Below are 25,990 nucleotides of genomic sequence, written 5' to 3' on the forward strand. Positions count from 1 at the left end.
TTTCCAAAACAAACAAAGATCAACATAGACTAAATATTACATAACAGGCAGCTCATATGTTAAACTGCAGAAAATTAGAATCTATAATGAATTTGTATATTGAAAAATTTTGCTTGGTCTCAAGTGACATTTCGTAGGTCAGTCTGTTAAATCAAGAGGATGTATGATGATTCTTCAATGGGTACATTTTTGAGTTTCTCTCTTTCTAAAGTATAAACATCTCAAAATGTAGAAGAGGATAGCAAGTAATAAAATATTTGTTGATTTTTTTTTATTAGTCAAGATGATTTAGGTTGTACCTGCAGGTCATGTATCTGAGATATTCAAGAATTGAAATTTGTATTTGGTGGTAGTTTGATGGTGTGAATGACCACCTGTCTAACATACTGTTCTGCTGAAGTTAAGTTGGCAAGGAGTAAAGCCACTGCCAATTTATGGGGGCTCATTCTTTGCTACCTTTAAGGACCCCTTTACCTGATAAAACTTTAGCATTCCTATTTAATATAAGATTATAGAAAGTAAGCAAGGAACAAAATAAAACAAGTGCTTAAGGCCAGCAACTTCTGCAACTGTTCTAAGTGATTTACTTTCAGAAAACAGATTGCTGTCCTTGCTATAATTTTGTTTCTCCACCAATAATCTTGGTTCTTTATTTCTTTTAGTAAATATTGAAATGTCCAACTGCTTTATTTTACATCTTAGTTTTTTAACTACTTTACTAGTTAGAGAAACAGTTATTTAAAGCATTACTGCTGTGACTCAGGAATATTGGATGTTGTCTGTTAGTCTATCTTTGGAGAGAATATTGAGCCTTCAGTAGATTTAAACAGGAACTGGTTTATTCTATGTGAAGGAAATGTATACCAATTTACAGGAGTATGCTCAACTCTTCAGAAACCATGAACAAGCTTGCTCAGGTCTCTCTCTCGTGCTCTTTTACATCTTTATTATGGCAGGTGCTATTTACTTGGTATCAGACAAGCCCTAATTATACATCACTTGTCAACTCTTGGTCCATTCTTTTCGCAGTCATTTTTACATACCACTCCATCCTCTCTCTCCATGTCTATGACATTACAGATTCAATTTTATTGGATACTTGTCAGGCTTAGAAGACACCACCCACGCTCTCCACCTCCTCCATGATTTTCGCTTCCCCGGTCCCCAACCCCTTATCTTCACCATGGACATCCAGTCCCTGTACACCTCCACCCCCCATCACGAAAGACTCAAAGCTCTCCGCTTCTTCCTTTCCCGCCATACCAACCAGTACCCTTCCACTGACACCCTCCTTCGACTGACTGAACTGGTCCTCACCCTGAACAACTTCACTTTCCAATCCTCCCACTTCCTCCAAACCAAAGGAGTAGCCATGGGCACCCGCATGGGCCCCAGCCATGCCTGCCTCTTCGTAGGATATGTGGAACAGTCCATCTTCCACAGCTACAATGGCACCACACCCCACCTTTTCCTCCGCTACATCGATGACTGTATCGGCACTGCCTCGTGCTCCCACAAGGAGGTGGAACAGTTCATTCACTTTACCAACACCTTCCACCCCGACCTCAAATTCACCTGGAGCATTTCAGACTCCTCCCTCCCCTTTCTAGATCTTTCCATTTCTATCTCGGGCGACCGAATCAACACAGACATTTACTATAAACCGACTGACTCCCACAGCTACCTAGACTACACCTCCTCCCACCCTGCCCCCTGTAAAAACGCCATCCCATATTCCCAATTCCTTCTGCTCCCAGGACGATCAGTTCAAAATCCATACAACCCAGATGGCCTCCTTCTTCAAGGACCGCAATTTGCCCTCCAGACGTGGTCGACAATGCTCTCCACCGCATCTCCTCCACTTCCCGTTCCGCCGCCGTTGAGCCCTGCCCCTCCAACCGCCACCAGGACAGAACCCCCCTGGTCCTCACCTACCACCCCACCAACCTCCATATACAGCGTATCATCCGCCGTCAATTCCGCCACCTCTAAACGGACCCCACCACCAGGGATATATTTCCCTCCCCTCCCCTATCAGCGTTCCGAAAAGACCACTCCCTCCGTGACTCCTCGTCAGGTCCACACCCCCCCACCAACCCAACCTCCACTCCCGGCACCTTCCCCTGCAACCGCAAGAAATGCAAGGCTTGCGCCCACACCTCCCCCCTTACTTCCCTCCAAGGCCCCAAGGGATACTTCCATATCCGCCACAAATTCGCCTGCACCTCCACACACATCATCTATTGCATCCACTGCACCCGATGTGGCCTCCTCTATATTGGGGAGACAGGCCGCCTACTTGCGGAACGTTACAGAGAACACCTCTGGGACACCCGGACCAACCAACCAACCCAACCACCCCGTGGCTCAACACTTCAACTCCCCCTCCCACTCCACCAAGGACATGCAGGTCCTTGGACTCCTCCATTGCCAGACCATAGCAACACGACAGTTGGAGGAAGTGCGCCTCATCTTCAGCCTAGGAACCCTCCAACCACAAGGGATGAACTCAGATTTCTCCAGTTTCCAAATTTCCCCTCCCCCCACCTTGTCTCAGTCAATCCCTCTAACTCAGCACCACCTTCCTAACCTGCAATCTTCTTCCTGACCTCTCCGCCCCCACCCCACTCCGGCCTATCACCCTCACCTTGACCTCCTTCCACCTATTGCATTTCCAACACCCCTCCCCAAGTCCCTCCTCCCTACCTTTTATCTTAGCCTGCTGGGCACACTTTTCTCATTCCTGAAGAAGGGCTTATGCCCGAAACGTCGATTCTCCTGTTCCTTGGATGCTGCCTGACCTGCTGCGCTTTCCCAGCAACACATTTTCAGCTTAGAAGATCGTTAGCAGGTTTTGAGAAGATTTGCAGCTCAGGCTGAGGTTTCGGATGTAGGTTTGCTTGCTGAGCTGGAAGGTTAATTTTCAGATGTTTTATTGCTATACTAGGTAACATAATCAATGAGCCTCCGGATGAAGCACTGATGTCATGGCCCGCTTTTTAATGTGTTGAGATTTCCTTAAGTTGGTGATGTCATTTCCTGTGGCGACTTAATTTCCTGTGGTGATGTCATTTCCTGTTCTTTTTCTCAGAGGGTAGTAAATGGTGGTGTTAGGTATATGTGTCTTTGTTTCTTCTAATGTAGTCAGTGTTTCCTTGGCCAGGTTGATGTTGATGGATGTGAACAGGGCTGTTACATCATAGGAGACCATTATTTCATCCTCTTCCAGCTTGGTGTCTTTGATGGTCTTCAGGAATTCTTGGGTGGAGTGGATGGAGTGGCATGAGTCTCCTTTGACATAACAGCGCTGTTCACATCTATCAACATCAACCTGGCCAAGGAGACACTGACTAGATTATTAAAAGAATCAAAGACACATACACCTAACACCACCAACTTCACCAGCAAGGACAATATCATCAAGCTAGTGGACCTATGCCTTACCACCCACTTCACTTTCAACAACAAAACTTACAGACAAACCAACGGAACACCTATGAGACCTCAGATATTAGGGTTCATAGCAGATGCAGTAATGCAGAGACTTGAACAAAAAGCTTTGTCAACCATCCACCCAAATTTTTGGTCCGCCACATGGTTGACACCTTTGTCATCACTAAACAAAACAAATCAGAGGAAACCTTCAAGACCATCAATAAACACCATTACTGTCATAAAATTCACTAAAGAGGAGGAAAACAACAACAAACTGCCATTCCTAGATATTGCAGTAAAGGGAACAGCCAATGGGGAACTTCAAACCAGCATCCACAGGAAAACAACACATACTGACCAAATCCTGAACTACAGAAGCAATCTCAACACCCACAAATGAAGCTACATTAGAACATTATTTCAATGAGCTACGACATACTGCAGCACAGAGGAACACACAGAGCAGAGGAAAATCACCTACACGGTGTATTGAAAAAGAATGGGTACCCAATTTATATAGCCTGCCGATTTCTCAGCAACAAACCCCAACAAGCTGACAAAATTCTCCAGAAATTCTAGCCGCTGTCCCCTACATCAAATATATCTCAGAAATGACTGCCAGACTACTCAGACCTCTTGGCATCATGGTAGCCCATAAACCCACCAACACACTAAAATAGCAGCTAATGAACTTGAAAGACCCTACACAGACAACAAGCAAAACTAATGCCATTTACAAAATACATTGTAAGAACTGTGACAAACAGGCAGAAAAGTAGCCAACCAGGATATGTGGACATCAATTAGCCCGAAAATGATATGACCCATTCTCACTAATATCCTTACATACAGATGAGGAAGGACACAACTTCGACTGGGACAGCACATCCATCTTAGGACAAACCAAACAGAGACCGCATGAGAATTCCAAGAAGCATGGCATTCCAACCGGAAATCTATCAACAAACACACTGACTTAGATCTCATTTACCACTCCCTGAGAAAAAGAATAGGAAATGACATCACCACAGGAAATGACATCATCAACCTAAGGAAACCTAAACACATAAATAAAAAGCGGGTCATGCCACCAGTGCTTCATCCAGAGGCTCACTGATGATGTTACCTAGTATGGTGATGAAACGTCTGAAAATGAACCTTCCAACTTAGAAGATCGTCTTTTTCTGAATTTTTGTTTCTTGGCTCAATGGCCTTTGATGCTTATAGTTTCTAGTCTTTTATGAAATTCTGGTTCATCCAAATGTATGACCGACAAGTGACTTGGGCAAATAGAAATAAGGGGCTGAACCTTTTGTTTTGGTGAAGCAAGTATTGCATTGAGTTTTTTGAGATTTTGCTGTTGCTAGTGTTGTGAAATAGCCTCTCAGTGTCATTGGTGTACAGTCAATGGTACCCAATACCTTGGAGAAGCCAGCTATGTCCCTGAATCCAATTGCCCAGGCTGCAATACTGAGCTCTGCATTTGGAAACAAAATGAACCAATGTGACCTTACACAAATGGCATCGGTCACTGTCCTGATGCATGATTGAGAGATCCCACACAGGTCACGCCTCATTCCCTGGATGGAGCACGTCTGCAACAAATACAGACCTGGGAGTCTGTTGGGTAATCTTTCAAAAGGATTCTAAGGGGTCCTGCAGGAACAGTGAGTGGATCCCTGCTAGAAGGGGTGACAAAGCAAGGCTGGCAATAGAGGAAAGCAGAAGTGTCTGCAGAGGTTTGTAGTGTCTGCAATTATAGTCCCTGGCACTGAAACCCTTACTGATGCCCACTCTGCTCCTCTGTGCTCCACCTGTGGAAGTCATGGTGGTGGCCACTGCTGCTACCATCATCTCCCTTAGCCTACCACACCCTCTATTGCTGTTCTGTACACCCCCATACCGTATACCTTAGGGTTCCCCCACCACTGTCCTTATCCCCACTTCTGCTTTCCCAGCTTCCCAAACCATGACTTGCCACTGCCTGATGAGAGTCTTGCCATGATGTTTGTGAACAGCATAACACATGGCATAAGATGCTCTCAATATTGAGGGGGGCCTTGTCATTCATCTCATTCAATTCTGCCATATACCCCATCATAGCCCATGTCATTCCGCCCATTATTCCTCGTTCTTTTAGTGTATAGTACATTCTGTAGTTTGTGGCAAACACAATCCCGTTGATTATCAGCTCCCTAGATGATTATATCTTTCCCATGGTTTTGTACCAAAGATATTCTCCTTCTATATTCTTGAGAAGATTCTGTTGAGTCTGCCATTATGTCCTTGCTACTAACACTGTGTCTGGAGAAACAAATATACATTATTGAGAATCCGTACTATTCATCTAGTGTGTAAAAGCGTGGTGCTGAAGCACCCATTCCTGATAAAGGGCTTATGCCCAAAACATCAGTTCTCCTGCTCCTTGGATGTGCCTGACCTGCTGTGCTTCTCCAGTGGCACCTTTTTTGACTCTAATTCTCTAGCATCTGCAGTGCTCACTTTCTCCCATTTTTCATCCAATGTCAGGTCTTCTTCCTCAGAAATTTTACAATTGCTTTAGCTCTTAAGTTATATTCTTTGGCAGATTCACTATTGATTAAGATGCCATCCATATGATATATTACTGCCTTTAGGTCCTGTAGAATGTTCAACATAGTCCTTTGGAAAATTTCTGCAACTGACATTATGCCACATGATAAACAACTAAAATAAAAAGGAGCAATGCAGATTGTTATTAATTTTGACTTCTCATTCAATGGGAACTGAAAAAAGCCGCTGTTTATATCCAGAAACAAAAACAGAAATAGCTGGAAAACTCAGCCCATCTGGTAGTATCTGTGGAGAGAATATAGAGTTACTGTTTTGGGTGCAGCGACCCCTCCTCCAGAACTTGGACTTCACTGAAACTAAAAAGATTATCTCTGCCTTCTTGCCAAAGACGCTGCTGCCTGCTGAGTTTTTCTAGCAACTTCTGTTTGTGTTTCTGATTTCGAGCATCTGTAATTCTTTGTTCTTTTTTTGTTTACTGTTTACACCCAATTTTGTAAACAAGATATTTTCTGACAAACATGTCACGTTTTAACCCACCGTGGATACTTTCTTGCTATGATCTAATTAAATCGAGTGCAGTCTACGTAAGTGCAAAAAGGACCTTTAGATTCAGGAACTGAAACAATTCCAGATCACCACTGTAGTCTTAGTGCTCGGAGGGATGAAACTCATCTCGTGTCACTGAAGCTGCACTTCTTTCCTTTGCATGATAGCTTTCTAGGTGTGTAAAGATATACAGGTTTAACATGTCTTTGCAAAGTAATGCTGTACTTGATCTTAAATCTTCACTGACCAGTAGTTAATATTAGCATGTCTTTTCTCAAGTGATTCCTAGAAGTTTGCTGCTTAGTTCTTCCTTTCCTGATAAGTTTAAAATCTACGCAATGCTTCCAATATATACTTTCTGTTGTACTAAAGTGTCGGCTGTTGCTTTCCCTTGATGTTAATTCGATTGGGCAGGTGACAGTTTCCAAATCCAGGGAGGCTCAGTTTCTGTGTATCCCTAATGCATTTGAACAAAGTAGTTTGGGGAGAACACCACTCTTTTGTTTTTCCATGGATAACCGTCTGGCAAAACTAGTCAGTAGTAGATTCTTCTCAAAATTTGATGCAGATAGCAGATTTTGGCAAATACATCTAGACTACAAGTGAAAGTTGTATCAAGCCATGCAAGTGATTTTTGTTTCCAATTGACTGCCTTTTAGAATTGCATCAGCACCATAAATCTTTTAGCATGCAGTGTCTCAAATCCTTTAAGGCAGTTTACCAATTACATGGATGACACACTGATACATGGTATGACTTAGAAGGAGCATGATCAAAGAAGATAGGAAGGTTTGAAAGCAATGCTCAATAAAAAATGTCAAGTCCCAAAGATAAGAAACATGTCCTATAAGGCCACAAGAGCATTTGACTTAAGAGCATAAGTAAACAATTCAGCCAGTCAAAACTTCTCCACTACTCATTGATATAATACTGAACTCAATTTTACTGCCTCATTGCCATAATCCTTGATTCATTTAATGACTAAATAATCTATCCACCTCTGTGTTGAATAAACTTAATGGCCCAAGCTCCACAGCTCCAAAGAATTCTGCCAATTGACTTAAACAAAAGAAAACTCCTCATCTCTGTCTTAAATGATCAATCCTTTACTCTGAGAGTGCCTGCTGGTTCTAGTCTCTTCTTTAAAATTCTTCCATACCCCAAAATCAACTAAGTGAACCTTCTCTGGACTTCTCCAATGCTAATATATCTTTCCTTACATAACAGGACCAAAACTGTTTGCAGTATTCTACATGTGACCTGGCCAGCGCCTTGTACAGTTTTAGCAAAACCTTCCTTCTTTTATCCTCCTTTCCCTTGGAAATGAAGGCCAACAATCAATTTGCCTTGTCTGTTACTCGATGAACATAGATTGTAGCTTTGGTAATTCATGCACGAAGGCCCCCAAATCCCTCTGTGCTGCAGCTTTCTGTGTTCCTTCTCCATCTAAATAATATTCATCTCTTCTATTTTTCGTGTCAAAGTGTGTAACTTCACATTTCGTAGAGATGTTTTAACACACATTGTGCCATGTGCCATATTGGATTTGAAATCCATGTTCCCAGAAATTAGCCTGGGAGTTCAGGATTACTAGTGACTTTGCTACAATGTCACTGTTCAGATTAAACTTTATACATTCTTAAGTCACATTGTCCAAGGGAGAGAATCACAATAAATTCCCAGAGGACAAAGGCAATAAGTGACCACCAAAAACCAATGATGTCAATGATATTCAATGCTTTTTAGAAATTGTAAACCAAGTGGAGAAGATCATTCCAAATCCTTCTGCTTTCACACAACATCTGAGCGCTTTTGAGAAGAGGTCCACACTAACTTTGGAGTCGGGAGCAGTTTGGAAAATAAAAGAGAAGTCACTCACTGCAGATGTATTAGCTCACCACAGCTTCAGACTATCGTCAAAAAGTTCTCTGAATATATCTCCCATGGGATTGTGCTCAGTGCTCATTAACAAGTCTACTTCCCATCTGGAGTACTGACAAAAACAGAGCAGTTCTATGCAACAATTGAAAATGAAGCTTTAGCAGAAATGCTAAATGATAATGTAAACAGTTTAAAGTAATTGTAGAAACTGTCATCAAAAGAGTGGTGAGAAACTTGGGAGGAGACATAATATAATGTTAATGATGATGTAACTGAGAATAAACATGAGAGAATTGAAAGAACTGTACTAGAAAACAACAGTCAATATTCTATTTATAAAAATAGAGTGCTGCAGATGATGGAAATCTGAACCAAAAGCAGAAGTTTCTAGAGAAACCAGCAGGTCTGGCAGCATCTGTGGAGAGAAAGCAGAATTAATGTTTCAAGTCCACTGACCCTTGATCAGAACTGATGGGAATCAGGGTTGGGAGAGAGTGAGGGCAAAGGGGTGAGTGGATAGTCAGAGATGGAGAACAGAGGCAGAGAAAGATATCAGGCAGACAAAAGGATGGATAATGGTAAGCTAGGAAGAATTAAAACCTGATAATGGGGACCATAAGTAGATAAAAATGGGTATAGCTGCTGGAATCAGCACATGTCATGACAGAGCCTCAGTTGTGGGGTCAGGTAAAGGATGCAGAAGAAGGTGTTCAGGTTCTAAAATGAATTAACTCAATGTTGACCCCTGAAGGGTGCAGGGCCCTCTAAACAGCAATGTAGCTTGTGCTGAGCTTTACAGGAGACCTACAGTAAGCTTGAGACAGAAATATTGGCCATATTTTCTTAACTGTTACCAGTTTTGATGAAGAGTCTCTGGACTCAAAACAGTAACTCTGCTGTCTTTCTGCCACACCTGCTGAGTTTCTCCAGCAATTTCTGTATTTTTTTCAATTTGTTAAAATGTAAATAAAGCACTTATAGGAACTCCTGAAAGTCATGTAATTGTTTTCCTTAGAGAAGGTGGGAATAGAGATGTGGCAGACTCAAGAGTGAGATGATTTAACTAAGTACAACAGCTTTATGATTGTAGTTTAGACACCAAACACCCAGATGCCATGGTAGGCAAAATCCATGAGGATAGAATAACACACGTTTGCTTCCATGAAAGCAGCAGAGTCCATCGAGACAAAGGCATTCACTTTCCAAGAAAATCAAAAGAAAGATAGGATTGGATAATTTTTGGCACCATTCTTAAACTCAAGATGACCCAAGGCATTTTATAACCAATAAGGGGCTTCTGAAATGTATTCACTGTAGATGACGTATAGCAGCAAATTCAAAACAGAAGATCTCACAAACGGGTGTTAGGAATGACCAAATCAACTGCGCTTTTGCAAAGAGATATTGAAGGATTGATGCTGGCCAGGTATATAGCAGGAGTTGATTGAGTTTTTTTAAAATAGGGAACAAAAAAGTTTGGTGATGGCAGAGCAATATACATTGTCCATATGGACTTTTGCAATGTGTTCAACAAGATTCTGCATGTAAACTGGTTATAAAGATAAGATCACATGGAATCCAGGGGAAGCTAGCCAATTAGGTATAAAATTGGCTTGAAAGTAGGAGACAGAGAGTGATAGTGGAGGGTTATTTTGCAGTCTAGAGGCCTATGACCTGCAGTGTGCCACAAAGACTGGGTCCACTTTTTTTTTGTCATTTATTTTAATAATTTGGATGTGAATATAGGAGGTACAGTTCATAAGTTTGCAGATGACACCAAAACAGGTAGTGTAGTGGACAATGAAGAAGATTATCTCAGAATACAAAGGGACCATGATCAACTGGGCCAGTGGACTAAGAAATGACAGATGGAGTTTAATTTAGATAAATGTGAATTGTTGCATTTTGGTAAGACAGATCAGACAGTTAATGGGAAGGCCCTGGGGAGTGTTGCCAAACAGTGAAGCCTAAGGATCCAGCTGCACAGTTCCCTGAAAGTGGAGTTGCAGGTAGACAGGGTGGTGAAGAAGGCTTGCCTTCATTTGTAGAACATTGATTACAGGAATTGGGATGTCATGTTGCGGCTGTATATGAACATTGGTGAGGCCACTTTTAAGATACTGTTTACAATTCTGGTTCCCCTTCTGCAGGAAGTATGTTGGTAAACTTGATAGGGTGCAGAAAGGATCTACAAGGATGTTGCTGAAATTCAAGGGTTTGCAACATAGGGAGAGGCTGAATAGGCTGGGACTTTTTTCCCGCGGAGCATTAGAGGCTGAGGAGTGACCTTATAGAGTTTTATAAAATCATGAGGGGCATAGATAGAGTGAATAACCAAGATGTTCTTTCCAAGAGTGGGGGAGTCCAAAACGAGAGGGCATGGTTGAAGGTGAGAAGGGACGAACTTAAAAAGGACCTGAGGGGTAATTTATTAATGCAGAGTGTGTTACATGTTTAGAATGAGCTGCCAGAGCAAGTGGTGGTGGCAAATGCAATAACAACATTTAAAAGACATCTGGATGGGTATATGAATAGAAAGGGTTTAGAGGGATATGAGCCCAATGCTGGCAAATGAGACTAGGTCAGATTGGGATATCTGGTTGGGGTGGATGAGTTGGATTGAACGGTCTGTTTCCATGCTGGCTGATGCTATGATAGAAACAGTGTAAAGCAACAGCAAGTGAATAATGTACAAACCTCTCTGAAAGATCAATAATTTATAACTATTGACATAAAAGAATTCCCTGATACATTGCATCAATGGACTAACCTGGTAGCAACACTCAGAGGCAGAAGTAATCATTTCTATTTAAATGATTAGCCACTTTTTGTGTTTTAACATTCTACTGAATTAGTGCAAATGCCACATACTCCCATAAATCCAACAAAATAGTATGATTTTTTTCACTGCATAGATTGTCATGTCACATTCATGTTTATGTTGTAATGACTTCCAAGAATTAATTTTTAAACATAAGTTTCTTAAGCTGAATACATCTGAATCTAATAAACAGATATTTTGCTCCTTTCCCGCATTTGGAGAATCAGTTGCTCATAAGCATCACCATGGCGATAGATGACGCTTAGTTATGTAGCCCTCTTAACTTGCTTATAGCCAATCACTATACTTAAATTCCCATATTGAATTATTCACTTTAATAATAGTTACTTAAACAAGATAGTTTAATTAATGCTGACATTAAATTTTAAGTGTTAAATACAAACAGGTGTGTATGGCTCATGATATCACTAATTATGAACAAAGCCTGGGAAGGTACTGTCGAATGAGCAGCACTATTACAACTATATTCCAACAAGGAGTAAACACTTCAGAGCAAAAGGGAGAAAATTAGTGAGCTTTACTAAATCTAAGCTGGCTCACATGGTTTTCATACTGAGTAAATACACTGAAACATTATAGACCCTACATGATATTTGTTGTTTTAGATAATCATTAAATAGTTTTGAGTTCATAACCATGCATCATGAAAACATTGGAAAATTGAATGCAGTCATTAATAGGCCATTTTACCAAGCTTCATTTCCTCAAGGCATAGTAGTGCTGGGTAATGCTAACGTACAAATTAGGAACAGGAGTAGGCCACTCTGCCCCTCGGGTCTACTTTTCTATTCAGTAAGATCAGGACTGATCTGATCACGACCTCAACTTTACATTAGAGGCAGTATAGTGGCTCAGTGGTTAGCACTGCTGCCTCACAGCGCCAGGGACCTGGTTTCAATTCCAGCCTTGGGTGACTATCTGTGTGGAGTTTGCACGTTCTCCCTGTGTCTTTGTGGGCTTACTCCGTGTGCTCTGATTTCTTCCCACAATCAAAAAATGTGCAGGTTAGATGGATTGGACATGCTAAATTATCCATTGTGTCCAGGGATGTGCAGTCTAGGTGGGTTAGCCATGGGATATGTGGGGTTACAGGGATAAAATATGGGATGTAGGTCTGGATGGGATGATTTTCAGAGGGTCGATGTGGACTTCTTGGGCCAAATGGCTTGCCCTCACACTTTAGGAATTCTATGATTATCTCCTACTGTGATCAGTCTTTCATACCCATTGCTTATCAAGATTACATCTGCCTTTGCTTAAAAATATTCAAGACTGTTTCAACCGCATTTTGATGGAGGTCATTCCAAACAGTCATGATCCGCCAAGAGACAAGTATTATTCCCATGGTTTCCATAAATGGACGACCTCTTATTTTAAAACAGTGACCTCTAGCCTAGATTCTGCCACAAAAGGAAACCTCCTTTTCACATTCTCTCTGCCAACAGTCTGCAAGATTGTGCCTGTTTCAAACAAATTGCCTCTTAACTCTTCTAAGCTCCAGTAGAATCAAGCCAGTCCAACCTCTCCTTACAAGTAAACCTGTCCACTTCAGGTATTATCCCAGCAAACCTTCTTTGAATTGCTTCCAGTGCATTAACAATTAAATTCTAATTGTTAAAAACCAGCAGGCTTATTATAGCTCTTGGTATGGCTTCCTTAAATAAGGTGACCAATACTGTACACAATACTCCAAATGTGGTCTCACCAATGCCCTACAGAACTGGTGTTAATCTCTATGCCTTTTTATTAAATTTCTATCATAAAAAACAACAAAATTTTCATAGTTTTCCCAATTACTTGTTGTATGTACATACTAACTTACTGTGATTCATTAATTAGAACATCCAGTTCCCCCTGTACCTTGGAATTCTACAATCTCTCACCATTTACATAATATGCTTCCTTTTTACTCTTCTGGCCAAAATGGACCATTACACATTTTTTTTCACATCACAGTGCACTTGCCAGATCTTTGTCCATTGACAATTTACTTACATCCCTTTGTAGCCACCTTATATCCTCTTTACAGCTTGCTTTTCTATCTATCTTTGTGTCATCAGCAAATTTAGCAACTGTACCTTTTGGCTCCTGTATCCAAGCCATTTATATAAATTGTAAAATGTACAGACCCAGCACTTATCCTTGTGGCTCAGCAATTGTTACCGACTGGCAACCAAAAAATGATGAATTTATATCTTAGCTCCTGTTTCATGTTAACTAGATAATCTTTTCTCCATGCCAATATGTTGCCCTGGAACATGAGCATTTATTTTTCACAATAATATTTGATGTGGCACCTAATCAAAAGCATTTTGGAAATCTCAGTACATTACATCAGCTGGTTCCCCTTTATCCACAACATAGGTTATTTCGTCAAAGAACTCCAGTTAATTATTTAAGTTTGATTTCCCTTTGAAAAAAACCATTTGACTCTCCTGATTACCCCAAACTTTTCTCCTTGCACTGCTTTAACACCCTAAACAATAACGTAAGAAATTTTCCTGCAATAAATGTGAAGCTCACTGGCAGGTTATTTTCTGCTTATTATCTCTGTCCCTTTTTGAGCAAAGCAATTGTATTCACTATTTTCCAAATACAAGAATTTTCATTGCATCTGGGTAATTTGGAAATATTAAAACCAATGCATCAACTACCTCACTAATCGTGTCTTTTCAGAACCTAACATGAAGTTTTTCAGGACTTGAGATTTGTCAACCCCCAGTTCCAACAATTTTCACAGCATTACTTTCCCTCCTTATTGTAATGTTCTTGAGTTTATTGCTCTCTTCCATTTCCCATTTTACAATTATTTCTGTGATGTTACTGGAAGTAAATACAGTGAAAAACTGAAGCAAAATACTTGCTCAATTCATCTTCCATATCCTTAATGATAGGCTTATACCATAAAAATATAGGAGCAGAATTAGGCCATTTGGCCCATCGTGTCTGCTTTGCTATTCTATTATGAATGACATGTTTCTCGATCTAGTTCTCCTGCCTTCTCAGCCCTGTGACCCTTGATCCCCTTAGCAATCAAGAATCTGTCTTAAATACACACAATAATGTGGCCTCCACAGCCTTCTGTGGCAATGAATTTCACAGATTCACCACTCTCTGGCTGAAGAAGCTCCTCCTCATCTTAGATTTAAAAGGTCATCCCTTTACTCTGAGGCTGTGCCATTAAGTCCAAGTCTCTTCGACTAGTGGAAACAACTTCTCTATGTCCACTCTATCCAAGCCTCTCAGTATTCTCTAAGTTTCAATGAGATTTCCCCTCAACCTTCTAAACTCTGAGTATAGACTCAGAGTTTTCAACTGCTCCTCATGTGACAAGCCCTTTGTCCCTGGGTTTATTCTTGTAAACCTCCTCTGGATCCTTTCCAATGCCAGCACATTGCTCCCTCAATACAAGCCCAAAACTGCTCACAATATTCCAAAATCAGAAGTCACATGACACCAGATTGTAGTCCAACAGGTTTATTTGAAATCACAAGCCAATGGAGCACTGCTCCTTCAGGTGAAGTCAGGCACTTCAACTGACAAAGGAGCAACTCTCTGAAAGCTTGTGACTTCAAATATACCTGTATTCTATCTGCCTTGAAATGAATGCTAACAATGCATTTGCCTTCCTAACTACCAACTGAGCCAAAAGAGAATTAGGACCAGGAATCCTAAAATTCTTTGTGCTTCAGATTTCCAAAGCCTTTCCCCATTTAGCAAATAGTCAATGCCTCTAATCTTCCTACCTTACAGTTTCCCACATTATATTCCATCAACCACTTCTTTGCCTAATCTCTGTGCCTGTCCAAGTCCTTCTGCAGCCTCCCCGCTTCCTCAATATGACCTGCCCCTTCACCTTTATGTCATCTACAAACTTAGCAATAATGACGTCAGTTACTTTGGCCAGATCATTAATGTATCACATAAATAGTTAAAGTTCCAACTTGTTTCCCTATGGAACTCCACTAGTTACTGGCTGCCATCTTGAAAAATCTTACCAAAATGTAAACTTCACATTCATATTTATCAGGCTCTCCATTAGATTTCACCTGCATTGGTGCAATGGTTTGCCTATTCTATATCCTTGTGTGCTATATCATTATTACTCTCTCAGTTCATGATACTTTTAAGTTTTGTGTGGTCTGAAAGTTTGAAATTATACTGGACCATTGATACCTTCATGTCAGAAGAAAAAAATTAAATATTTAAACATGAAGTTGCTAGTTCTCTTTACAACATCTTTAAATTAGAAAATTATTTATCTTTGTATTCATCTTAATTTCTCAGTTGTTAAGAATTTTTTTTCAAGTTCCTCATGATACAAATTGAATGCTACATCATTCATAGACAATGAACTGATATCAACGTCATTGCTTAGCTGTTGGATATCGTAATTTTTATTGTAGAAATCATCAGTACAAATTACTTTTGTGTTGATGGAGCATACCCAATATTTACAAATTTGTAATTTCTCTCTGTAATAGAATTTGACTAATATTTCAGCTCCCTTCAGTCTGTAAAACAGACTATGTTAATATTTTTCAGTCTCCTTCACACTATCTTTATACTGCAATATCTGTACTTTACATTTTCCATGCACTAGTTGCTGACCAATATAGTTACTGTCAAAATACGTCACTTTCTTGGCTCAGTGTTAGCATTCTTAACTCTAAATCAGGAGATTATGGGTTCAAGTCTCCTTACAAACCTAAGCAAATAATGTAGATTGAAAACGTAAGACTGGAGGAGAATCATATTGTTGGATCGGTCACCTTTCCGATGAAAGTTGTTTCACTCAGCCCTTGGGTGAGGTTTCCTGGTTTGTTACATGTGCAGATGAAGTATTCAAAACTGTTCCTGGCTGATAAAAGTGGAAGTGATTCCACCTCTTTATTCACACATTCATGTCTCCTTTGTTGGTGGCAACAAGGTCAATTTAAAAATGGATCTTTCTCTCCCAGATCCAAATGAACTTCTCTTTTAAAAGGAGCTAAATTAACCAGGCTTTCATGAGTTAATAAAGAATGAATTTATTAATTTCTAAACTTGAGAAGAACTTGTAAAGTAACATACATGCAAACACATAGGTTCGAAATAAGAGGTGTCAAAAAAAATGCAAGTTTTAAAAAAATGTTGACATTTGTCTCTGAATTGTTTGCGAAGAGTCGAAAGTTGAATACTTGAGGTATATGTCAGAATTCAATATACATTCTGTAAATTATAATTCTTTTTGACTGTGATTGAATTTCACTTGCAGGATAGACAGTCCTTTTGCCATTCTGGTTCCCTTCTGTCTGGTCTTGTTGCTACCTTGCTGAATGCTATCAATGTGAGAAGAGTCTTATATGTAATACTGAGGTGATAAGGGGATAGTTCCTTGACTGTGACCATCACAGATGCTAATACTTGAACTTAAACTAGTAGGAAAATGTTGACTCCACTAATATACTCCAGTAGAGTTGAAACTAGCTTATCCTTGCCCTATGTATTCTTCAAAGGGAAAACACAAAATTTAGCTTCAGTTTTATGATACTATCATAGGGGGTGGCTTGCTGCTGATCATGGATTTGTCAGACCCCCCATTATCTCTGTAATCACAAGAGATCACAATCTAGTTCTATTTTTATTTGCTCTTCCCTGCCTTTGATGGACTGTTGTTTGAAGGCAGCTTCACATCCATATATGTGATATTCAATGTGATTCTCTCCACACAGCCATTTAATTTACAACTGCACTAAAGTTTTCAAAAAAATCAGCCCAGTACCAATCCTTTCTAAAAAAAAATGCATTATGAAATGACAAGTTAAAAATGTCTACAGTACTATGGAGTAGTGGCCTGTGGTCATGAGAAACTAAAGCACCATTGCATTTTTCAATGGGTGGAGAAACTCAACTAGTCTGGAAGCATCTGTGGAGAGAGAAACAGAGTTTTATGTTTCAAGTCTGGTATGACTCTTCTTCAGAACTGATACTAATTTGTTGTTGTATTGGTCACTCATGATATCAATCCTTGGTGAGGTATAACCTCAGTGCCATGATTCACCATTTTCAAAAGTAGATGGCGAGAACTTTCTTGGTGTGAACAGGCAAATTGATGTGGCATTGATGGCTCCTGAGGCTATGTGGTAAGCTGTCTACCCTGAAAACAGTCCAAATTACAGATGAGGATGTGCTGGAGATCTTAAAAAGCATAAAGGTAGATAAATTTCTGGACCTGATCAAGTGTATCCTCAGGACATTGTGAGAAGCTAGGGAAGAAATTGCAGGGCCCCTAACAGAGATGTTTATATCATCTACAACCATGGGTGAGATCTCAGAAGACTGGTGCTGGCTAATGTTGTGCCTTTATTTAAGAAAGACTGTAAAGAGAAGCCTGGGACCTACAGATTAGGTTAGATTCCCTACAGTATGGAAGCAGGCCCTTCAGCCCAACAAGTCCGCACCGACCTTCCAAAGAGCAACCCACCCCGACTCATTCCCCTACCCTATATTTACCCCAGACTAATGCACCTAACACTATGAGTAATTTAGCATTGACAATTCACCTGACCTGCACATAGAGTCATAGAGATGTACAGCATGGAAACAGACCCTTCGGTCCAACTTGTCCATGCCGTCCAGACATCCCAATCCAATCTAGTCCCACCTGCCAGCACCCAGCCCATATCCTTTTAAAACCCTTCCTATTCATATACCCCATCAAAATGCCTCTTAAATGTTGAAATTGTACCAGCCTCCACCACATCCTCTGGCAGCTCATTCCATACGCGTACACCCTCTGTGTGAAAATGTTGCCCCTTGGGTCTCTTTTATATCTTTCCCCTCTCACCCTTAACCTATGCCCTCTAGTTCTGGACTCCCCAACCCCAGAGAAAAGACTTTGTCTATTTATCCTATTCATGCCCCTCATAATTTTGTAAACCTCTAAGGTCACCCCTCAGCCTCCGATGCTCAAGGGAAAACAGCCCCAGCCTGTTCAGCCTCTCCCTGTAGCTCAGATCCTCCATCCCTGGCAACATCCTTGTAAATCTTTTCTGAACCCTTTCAAGTTTCACAACATCTTTCCGATAGGAAGGAGACCAGAATTGCACGCAATATTCCAACAGTGGCCTAACCAATGTCCTGTACAGCCGCGCAACATGACCTCCAAACTCCTGTACTCAATACTCTGACCAATAAAGGAAAGCATACCAAACGCCTTCTTCACTATCCTATCCACCTGCGACTCCACTTTCGAGGAGCTATGAACCTGCACTCCAACGTCTCTTTGTTCAGCAACACTCCCTAGGACCTTACCATTAATTGTATAAGTCCTGCTAAGATTTGCTTTCCCAAAATGCAGCACCTCTCATTTATCTGAATTAAGCTCCATCTGCCACTTCTCAGCCCATCTGGTCCAGATCCTGTTGTAATCTGAGGTAATCCTGTGGGAAGAAACCAGAGCACCTGGAGGAACCCATACAGTCACAGGGCGAATGTACAAACTCCACATAGACAGTTGCCCGAGGTGGGAATCGAACTGGGGTCCCTGGTGCTGTGAGGCAGCAGTGTTAACCACTGAGCCACCATGCCGCCCCAAATAGACTGGTGAGTCTCTCAGTGGTGGGTAAGTTGTTGGAGGGGATTCTGAGAGAGAGAATTTACATGCGCTTGAAGAGGCTAGCATTGTTTAGGGATAGTCAGCATGGCTTTGTCTGAGGGAAATCATGTCTCACAAATGTGATTGACAATTTTAAGGATGTGACCAAGAAGATAGATGAGGGCAGAGTGTTACATGTTGTCTACATGAAATTTAGTAAAGCCTTCGACAAGGTTACGCATGGTAGACTGGTTAATCAAGTTAGATCACATGGGATATAAAATTAGCTTGACAGTAGGAGACAGAGGGTGGTGGTGGAGGGTTCTTTTCTGACTGAAGGCCTGTCACCAGTGGTGTTGCAGGGGGATTGGTGCTGGGTCCACTGTTGTTTGTCATACATATAAACGATTTGGATGAGAATATAGAAACATGGTTAGTAAGTTTGTATATGACATCAAAATTGGTGGTACACTGAGCAGCAAAGAAGGTTATCAAAGGTTACAACAGGATTTTGATCAGCTGGGTGGATGTACTGAGCAGTGGCAGATGCAGTTTAATTTAGATAAATGTGAGGTGTTGTATATTTGTAAGACAAACAAGGGCATGACTTACACAGTTAGTGGTAGGACCTTCTCCTTGAAAGTGGCTTTGCAGGTAGACAGGGTGGTAAGATGTTTGGCACACTTACCTTCATTGCTCAGACCATTGACTATAGGAGTTGGGACATTATTATGCAATTATACAGAGCATTTGTGAGGCCACTTTTGGAGTACTGTGTACATTTCTGGTTGCCTTGCTATAGGAAGGATATAATTAAATTGGAGAAGATGCAGAAAAGATATACAAGGATGTTCCCAGAATTGGAGGGTTTGAGTTATAAAGTGAGGCAGGTACTTTATTCACTGGAGCATAGGAGATTGAGAGGTTACCTTATAGAGGTTTATAAAATCACAAAGGGCATCAATTAGGTGAATAGCAAAGGTCTTTTCCCTGGAGTAGGGGAGTTCAAAATGAGAAGGCATAATTTTAAGGTGAGAGTAGAAAGATTTGAAAGGTACTTGTGGGACAGCAATTTCACACAGAGGGTGATTTGTATCTACCATGAACTGCCAGAGGAACTGATAGATGCAGGTACAGTTACAACATTTAGAATATATTTGGACAGTAATGTGAATAGGAAAGCTTTCGAGAGCTATGGGTCAAACACAGGAAAATGGGACTGGTTTAATTTGGGACACTTGGTCGGCATGGATGAATTAGACCTGTTTCCTTGCTGTATGACTCTATCTAATGACACCTCAGTTATGAATTCGCCATTTTGTTTTTCTTGGCAGTTCACTGTACTGCAACTCTGCCAATTTTTCGGTAAAGAACATTCTATATTTTGAATCATGTTGAGTATCTCAGTGATTTCTCAGTCTTTATAGTGCTGTTGTGCATTAACTTCCTTTTACTTTTAGTTGGATAACTATGGTCCCTGGAGTTGAGTAGGGGATCACCTGACTGTTTCTGAATTCAGCATTTTAATGTACCTGAGAGGACTGATGCACCTCCACCCAGTCAAGTTTAAAATTCATTTAGTGTCTATTTACTTTTATTTCAGCACTCCACTATGTCCCTGTTGATTCTGTTATTTCTCATATTTGTTACCTTAGATATTACTTTTTCTTATGGATTTTCCTTCAGTTTGGGAGGTCAAAGTCTTTTTAACAAGATAGACTATCTGACAACATCCAATCTTCCTGCAGGCATTCTGCACTCTGGGCTGGAAAATCTTATTATGGACACAGCCTCTTTCCTCCAAAGTGAGATCACTGCAGAGAAGCATATGTTGCCCTTTCTTCATGCTTGCCTGATCTTAGCTTTGTTGTCCTTTCACATGTTGTACTGCCTCAATTTGTTTCTATAAAATCTCTGTCTCTCTCTCACATTTGGAATAAAGTCTCTGTTCTTTTTCCTTTCTTCAACAAGTCTCACACATTGCATCATTTTTGCTAAAGTTAAATCTTGCTTAGACTGTAAAAATTCAGCAAGACTGCTTCCAAAACTCTACCCATGATGTGCCCTGTAAACATGTTAGTTTTTTCAAAAAAATCATTAAGCAGGGTCATCTTTAAATGTCCCAAATTTTCAGTTATCTGCTAAGTAAAATAGGTCATTGATAAATGAATTTATGTTCTCCCTGGGCTTTGCTTCTGCTTATTAAATTTTACTCTCATTTTATTCACCAAATGCTGAAATATCATTAAGTGCTCTGCTAACTTCTTCATAAACAGCAATTACTTAAATTACCCCCCGCCTCGCTAAAATCTTATTTGCAATATTGCTGAATGCAGAGTAGTGTGCCAACCTGGTCCTTTTGTGATTTGGCTGTTAACCTTGAAATGTACCTGAATGTAATTAATTACTTTTACTTCAGAAACCACATCGCTGCTACTTCTTGACTTGTCATGGGTCTCCCACATGTTCAAAAGATTCTTGTAGCAGTAGAATGTATACCATGGCTTTCCCTCATCAGAGATTGCTTCCTGCTCGGTTTCATTTTCATTTCAGTAGATGCTGGGCTGCTGGCTGTTCCTCAGCCTCTGGATTGTTCCTTTAATGATTTTTCACCTGCTTTGTCCTGCTGCTCAGATTGTAGAAGTTTCTCCTGCTGATCTGTCCTGCTGTTGAGTCGAGATAATAATGACATTGAAGGATAAGATAACAACTCAGGAAAATATTATTGAGGGAGATGATCAACCATGACCTGGAATGGTGGAGCAAGAGCAGGGAACTATTCATGTTTCTTCATCCTATCTTCCTCCCACTTATCTTCATTTACAAGAGCAACCACTCTTAGTTCTGGACTCAACATAAGAGGAATCATCCTTTCCATGTCCACATCACCAAGACCAATCAGGATCCTACAGACAGCAATCAAATCACCCCACACTTTTTAAACTCCCAGTGAAAATAAGCCCAGTATATCTAATCTTTCCTCAGAAGACAACTTGCTCTGTGCAAGCATCAATCAGGTAAACCTCCTTTGAAATACCTTCACTGCTTTGCACTCTTCCTTAAGTAAGGAGGCCAAACTGCACACAATATTCGAGATGAGGTCTCACCAATACCTTGTACAACTGAAGCGTAACCACCTTGTAGTTTAGTTCACTTTCTTTTGGTAATGAAATGTAGATGTCCATTGCTTTCTTAATCACTTGCTGTATCTTGATACTAATGTTTTGTGACTCATGCATGAGAACACTGAAATCCCTTTGCACCTTGGGATTCTGCAGTCTTTCTTTATTACTTTGCAAGTGCGGCAGGTAACAGAGAAATTGCCCAAAATTCCTTGAACATTGTTGGGTGCTAGGGGATGCCAATCACCATTAGGAAGCCACTGGATTGGGAGAACAGAGTGCAGGCTCACAATCTACATGAGCCTGTACCTGTTGGCCTGTGTTGTTGAATGTTGGGACAGTGGGAATAGAGTTTGGAATCCTAAAATTGGTTGCAGATCATGATTTTTCTCACTTCCACACAGAGAAAATCCAGTCTAAGATCCTCCTTCTGTGATACACACATTCTGTGAGCTGATTCTTACATTATTTTTTTAAGCCAGGTTTGAGTTGTGTGAGATGTTTGAAGGGATTCCCTCCATGCGGTCTAGTGTTCACTTTGAGGGATGCAGTAGCCCTTATTGGCCAGAAGCTATAGCAGTGCAGAGAAGCATGGAACCATCTCTCTGCCTCCCTGGACAGTTTGGCAACTGCCAGACTGCAGGATCTGATGGAGAAGCGTGCATTCTACACCCCATCAAGCCTCCTCCCATGTGCCCTAAGAACAAAGGGCAAAGGGACAGGGAGTCTGGCACACACTCCAGATGCCCCTTCCTCATCAAAATTGCCATGGACTGATTTAGAACTTTAAGCACAAATCTCACAACAGTTCAATACATTTAATCTTTATTTTTGTTCAATTCAGATATTGATATACAAGTTCAGGAGATTTCACAATTTATAGTGACCATATGATCTATCATTGTGTCTATTTTTCAGAAGAAAGTTGGATGGAATCTGGAACAAAGACAGATTTAGGTGTGATTGTTACAAAATACTATCACCTTTGCTTGGATTATGGACTAAAATATTTTTTAAACCAAGAATTATGATCCTAGTCAATGCTACTAACAGACAAATCAGATCACAAACTGAATTGTAGTTTGATAGATATTATTTTGTTTTATTTTATATGATATTTTTGCACTGAAACATAGGCGTATGATGCTGCAGATTTGGTTTTAAGGAAAAAATCAGGTTTATTGCAAAGAGGAAATTAAGAAAGAACAGAACAAACCAAACTATTTATACATAACACAATTTCAAAGACCAGTAAGGTGTTCGACAAGGTTCCCCACGGGAGACTGATTAGCAAGGTTAGATCTCACGGAATACAGGGAGAACTAGCCATTTGGATACAGAACTGGCTCAAAGGTAGAAGACAGAGGGTGGTGATGGAGGGTTGTTTTTCAGACTGCAGGCCTGTGACCAGTGGAATGTCACAAGGATCGGTGCCGGATTCTCTACTTTTTGTCATTTACATAAATGATTTGGATGCGAGCATAAGAGGTACAGTTAGTAAGTTTGCAGATTACACCAAAATTGGAGGGGTTGTGGACAGCAAAGAGGGTTACCTCAGATTACAACAACATCTTGACCAGATGGGCCAATGGGCTGAGAAGTGGCAGATAGAGTTTAATTCAAATAAATGCGAGGTGCTGCATTTTGGGAAAGCAAATCTTAGCAGGAATTATACACTTAATGGTAAGGTCCTAGGGAGTGTTGCTGAACAAAGAGACCTTGGAGTGCAGGTTCATAGCTCCTTGAAAGTGGAGTTGCAGGTAGATAGGATTGTGAAGAAGGCGTTTGGTATGCTTTCCTTTATTGGTCAGAGTATTGAGTACAGGAGTTGGGAGGTCATGTTGCGGCTGTACAGGACATTGTTAGGCCACTGCTGGAATATTGTGTGCAATTCTGGTCTCCTTCCTATCGGAAAGATGTTGTGAAACTTGAAAGGGTTCAGAAAAGATTTACAAGGATGTTGCCAGGGTTGGAGAATTTGAGCTATAGGGAGAGCTGAACAGGCTGGGGCTGTTTTCCCTGGAGCGTCGGAGGCTGAAGGGTGACCTTATAGAGGTTTACCAAATAATGAGGGGCATGGATTGGGTAAATAAACAAAGTCTTTTCCCTGGGGTCGGGGAGTCCAGAACTAGAGGGCATAGGTTTAGCGTGAGAGGGGAAACATTTTCACATAGAGAGGGTGGTATGTGTATGGAATGAGCTCAGAAGAAGTGGTGGAGTCTGGTACAATTGCAACATATAAGAGGCATTAGGAAAGATATATGAATATGAAGGGTTTGGAGGGATATGGGCCGGGTGCTGGCAGGTCGGACTAGATTGGGTTGAGATATCTGATCGGCCTGGACAGGTTGGGCCGAAGGGCCTGTTTCCATGATGTACATCTCTATGACACAACAATATAAAATCCTATCTATTCCTGACACCATCACTTTGCAGTGCACAAATACCAAAAGGTTTCCTTCTCCATCAAATCTATAGCTTTGTTTTAGCTGTTTCTTTCAATGTCTGGTCTTGAGTGCTGGATAGCCTCTTCCTTGATTATTCACAAACTGTGCTTAAATCTTCTGAGCTGTAAATGACCCTTTCAAGTTTCTAATCGAACACTTCTGATTTGGAATTCTCAAACTAAAATCCTTGAACTGTGGTAACCTATTTCCTGACTATTCTGGCCTAACTCCTTTTTCCAGGAAAAAAACTCTATTTCCACCCAAAATTTGAAGTAAAAACGCTTCAGTCTATGTTTTCTTTCAAAATAAAAATCACTTCTTGATTTTTTTAACCAAAAGCAAGCTACTGATATTCAATATTTGTTCTCATTAGTTCGTAAAACTCTCCCAATATAAGCACATTCCTCATATCACTCCAGGAGGGTCCCAGTCAGTTGCACTCTTACATATTCTGGTCTACAATCCTGGTTTAAAAAAACAGTGACAACTTCATTACATGAGAAAAATCCAAATGCCAGCAGTTCAAAATTGAAACTCTTAAAATAAATCTCACATTCCACAACATGTGAAGAACAACAGAAGATGATGTTGTAGCTTTAAAAATGAATTACTGGAACTCATTATGAATTGTATGAATGGCGTTACCATATTCAAGCAGTGGGGAAAATTGCTGGACATGTTGGCTCCATGTATACATATTTAGGGGAGCTTTGCCCAGGTGCAGTCCTTCGACTGGCTTTTCAATTGACCAGTTGTTCCTGGTGATTTGGGAATAAGTGCAAGATGATTTATCAGGAATAGAGAAGTCTATGGAGAACTTCGAAAAAATGTTAAACTATTATGAGTGGAAGTACTCGCTGGTAGAAAAGGAGACTTTGGGATTATTTTTGATTTTTCAACATTTCAAAGACTTTCTGACAGGGATATAATGAAATATTAATCTATACTCACTGTAATCTGTTATTACTAATTAAAAAGTTTAAAACCTGAAATGCAATACTATTCAGATGGAATTCACCTGGTGCAATCATTCAATATAAAGAATGTTTATGTTGCTGGTGAAAATAATATGAAAACAGATGCATTGACTGGAATGTGAAAATGAAGGAATAAATGAAGAATATCAGGGGAAAACGATAGTGATTATATAAGGTTTGTATAAGAGATGAAGCGTATAAGCCTTATGTTTTGTTGTCTATGTGCCATAAACTTTATAATGAAATGTATTTTTGAAATTATGGCTTATCTCTCACGAGGGTGGAAGTGTAGAAAGCCCACTTTCATTCTCTACTGGATTGTAATCCAAAATAAGGGGAAAAATACTGCTTTAGACTAAAGAAATTGTGGAAGATGTCGCAGAGTTAATAGATTACATTATGAGTTGTACAATGTTGCCTTAATCAAGCTGTGGAAAAGAAGGTATTCAGGGCAGTTTTGCTCAGAAACTGTCCTTTGACCAGTTTTCCATTTGACTAATTGTATGGGTTTAAGACAGCTCAGCATAGTAACAATCTCTTGATTGGTTCCTGGGCAAATAGAGCAGAAGTATCCAGTCTGTGACGAAGAAAGCACTTAAGTCTTTTTC

The 25,990-nt window shown here is 40.4% G+C and overlaps 1 protein-coding gene across 3 annotated transcripts in view; it reads left to right on the plus strand.

The window, feature by feature from the left end:
- Nucleotides 1–25,990, plus strand: part of klhl4 (kelch-like family member 4) — a 200,265-nt gene that overhangs the window by 150,485 nt on the left and 23,790 nt on the right. The window lies entirely within an intron of this gene.

This window comes from Chiloscyllium plagiosum, unplaced genomic scaffold (assembly GCF_037043375.1).
Source record: "Chiloscyllium plagiosum isolate Xiang-an unplaced genomic scaffold, Cpla_swu_hap1 HiC_scaffold_11, whole genome shotgun sequence".
Taxonomy (NCBI): Eukaryota; Metazoa; Chordata; class Chondrichthyes; order Orectolobiformes; family Hemiscylliidae; genus Chiloscyllium; species Chiloscyllium plagiosum.